We start from the raw sequence: 3,292 nt of genomic DNA on the forward strand, positions 1-3,292 counted from the left end.
CTGTAAACGCTCGCTCTCACTGTGTAAACGCTCGGCCTCTTGCTCTGTAAACGCTCGCTCTCACTGTGTAAACGCTCGGCCTCTTGCTCTGTAAACGCTCGCTCTCACTGTGTAAACGCTCGGCCTCTTGCTCTGTAAACGCTCGCGCTCACTCTGTAAACGCTCACTCTTGCTGTGCAAACACTTGCTCTTGCTCTGTAGATGCTCCCGCTCGCTCTGTAAACGCTCGCTCTCACTCTGTAAACGCTCGCTCTCTCGCTCTGTAAACGCTCGCTGTCAGTCTTTAAACGCTCGCTCTCACTCTGTAAACGCTCGCTTTGTAAACGCTCGCTCTCTCACTCTGTAAAAGCTCGCCCTGGAAACACTCGCTCTCACTGTGTAAACACTTGCTCTCGCTCTGTAAACGTTCGCTCTGTAAAAGCTTGCTCTGTAAACTCTCAGTCTGTAGACGCTCGCTCTCGCTCTGTAAACGCTCGCTATTTAAACGCTCGCTCTCGCTCTGTAAACGCTTGCTCTATAAAAGCTCACTCTGTAAATGCTCGCTCTCGCTGTATAAACGCTCGCTATTTAAACGCTCGCTCTCGCTCTGTAAACGCTTGCTCTATAAAAGCTCACTCTGTAAATGCTCGCTCTCACTGTGTAAACACTTGCTCTCACTCTGTAAACGCTTGCTCTGCAAACGCTTGTTCTATAAAAGCTCACTCTGTAAACGCTCGCTCTCGCTGTGTAAACACTTGCTCTTGCTCTGTAAACGCTCGCTCGCTCTCTCGCTCTGTAAACGCTCACTCTGTAAACGCTCGCGCTTGCTCTGTAAACGCTCACTCTGTAAACGCTCGCGCTTGCTCTGTAAACGCTCACTCTGTAAACGCTCGCGCTTGCTCTGTAAACGCTTGCTCTCGCTCTGTAAACGCCCGCTCTCACTCTGTAAACGCTCGCTCTGTAAACGCTCGCTCTTTAAACGCTCGCTCTCGCTGTGTAAACACTTGCTCTGTAAACGCCCGCTCTCGCTCTGTAAACGCTCGCTCTTTAAACGCTCACTCTGTAAACGCTTGCTCTCGCTCTGTAAACACTTGATCTGTAAACGCTCGCTCTCACTGTGTAAAGGCTCGCTCTTTAAACGCTCGCTCTCACTCTGTAAACGCTCGCTCTATAAAAGCTCACTCTGTAAATGCTCGCTCTCGCTGTATAAACGCTTGCTCTCACTGTGTAAACAATTGCTATCACTCTGTAAACGCTTGCTCTGCAAACGCTTGTTCTATAAAAGCTCACTCTGTAAATGCTCGCTCTCGCTGTATAAACGCTTGCTCTCACTGTGTAAACAATTGCTATCACTCTAAACGCTTGCTCTGCAAACGCTTGTTCTATAAAAGCTCACTCTGTAAGCGCTCGCTGTATAAACGCTCGCTCTCTCGCTCTGTAAACTCTTGCTCTGTAAACGCTCGCTCTCTCGCTCTGTAAACGCTTGCTCTCGCTGTGTAAACGCTCGCTCTCACTCTGTAAACGCTCGCTCTGTAAACGCTCGCTCTCACTCTGTAAACGCTCGCTCTGTAAACGCTCGCTCTCACTCTGTAAACGCTCGCTCTCACTCTGTAAACGCTCGCTCTGTAAACGCTCGCTCTCACTCTGTAAAAGCTCGCTCTGTAAACGCTCGCTCTTTAAACGCTTGCTCTCGCTCTGTAAACGCTCGCTCTCGCTCTGTAAACGCTCACTCTGTAAACGCTCGCTCGCTCTCTCGCTCTGTAAACGCTTGCTCTCACTCCTTAAACGCTCACTCTGTAGACGCTCGCTCTCTCGCTCTGTAAACGCTCGCTCTCACTCTGTAAACGCTCGCTCTGTAAGCGCTCGCTCTGTAAACGCTTGCTCTCGCTGTGTAAACACTTGGTCTTGCTCTGTAAACGCTCGCTCTGTAAATGCTCGCTCTCGCTGTGTAAACGCTCGCTGTGTAAACGATTGCACTGTAAACACTCGCTCTCTCTGAAAACGCTCGCTCTGTAAAAGTTTGCTCTGTAAACGCTCGCTCTCGCTCTGTAAAAGCTCGCTCTGTAAACGCTAGCTCTCACTTTGTAAACGCTCGCTCTGTAAACGCTCGCTCTCACTCTGTAAACGCTCGCTCTCTCGCTCTGTAAAAGCTCGCTCTGTAAACGCTCGCTCTCACTGTGTAAACACTTGCTCTCGCTCTGTAAACGCTCGCTCTCACTCTTGAAACGCTCACTCTGTAAACGCTCGCTCTCACTCTTTAAACGCTCACTCTGTAAACGCTCGCTCTCTCGCTCTGTAAACGCTCGCTCTCACTCTTTAAACGCTCACTCTGTAAACGCTCGCTCTCTCGCTCTGTAAAAGCTCGCTCTGTAAACGCTCGCTCTCACTGTGTAAACACTTGCTCTCGCTCTGTAAACGTTCGCTCTGTAAAAGCTTGCTCTGTAAGCGCTCACTCTTTAGACGCTCGCTCTCGCTCTGTAAATGCTCGCTCTCACTCTGTAAACGCTCACTCTGTAAACGCTCGCTCTCACTCTGTAAACGCTCGCTCTGTAAGCGCTCGCTCTGTAAACGCTCGCTCTCACTGTGTAAACACTCGCTCTCGCTCTGTAAACGTTCGCTCTGTAAAAGCTTGCTCTGTAAGCGCTCACTCTTTAGACGCTCGCTCTCGCTCTGTAAATGCTCGCTCTCACTCTGTAAACGCTCGCTCTGTAAGCGCTCGCTCTGTAAACGCTCGCTCTCACTCTGTAAACGCTCGCTCTCTCGCTCTGTAAACGCTCGCTCTCACTGTGTAAACACTTGCTCTCGCTCTGTAAACGCTCGCTCTGTAAACGCTCGCTCTGTAAACGCTCGCTCTCACTCTGTAAACGCTCGCTCTCTCGCTCTGTAAAAGCTCGCTCTGTAAACGCTCGCTCTCACTGTGTAAACACTTGCTCTCGCTCTGTAAACGTTCGCTCTGTAAAAGCTTGCTCTGTAAGCGCTCACTCTTTAGACGCTCGCTCTCGCTCTGTAAATGCTCGCTCTCACTCTGTAAACGCTCACTCTGTAAACGCTCGCTCTGTAAGCGCTCGCTCTCACTCTGTAAACGCTCGCTCTGTAAGCGCTCGCTCTCACTTTATAAACGCTCTCACTCTGTAAACGCTCGCTCTCACTCTGTAAACGCTCACTCTTGCTGTGCAAGCTCTTGCTCTGTAAAAGCTCGCGCTCGCTCTGTAAATGCTCACTCTTGCTGTGCAAGCTCTTGCTCTGTAAAAGCTCGCGCTCGCTCTGTAAACGCTCGCTCTCGCTCTTTAAACGCTTGCTCTAACTCTGTAAA

General features: G+C 50.3%; 1 protein-coding gene across 3 annotated transcripts in view; it reads left to right on the forward strand.

Annotated features, from left to right (window-relative positions):
- The window catches only part of cdc42bpb (CDC42 binding protein kinase beta (DMPK-like)), a 49,021-nt gene that overhangs the window by 30,359 nt on the left and 15,370 nt on the right, over nt 1–3,292 (forward strand). The gene's annotated exons all lie outside the window — the stretch shown is intronic.

This window comes from Micropterus dolomieu, linkage group LG10 (genome assembly GCF_021292245.1).
Source record: "Micropterus dolomieu isolate WLL.071019.BEF.003 ecotype Adirondacks linkage group LG10, ASM2129224v1, whole genome shotgun sequence".
Taxonomy (NCBI): domain Eukaryota; kingdom Metazoa; phylum Chordata; class Actinopteri; order Centrarchiformes; family Centrarchidae; genus Micropterus; species Micropterus dolomieu.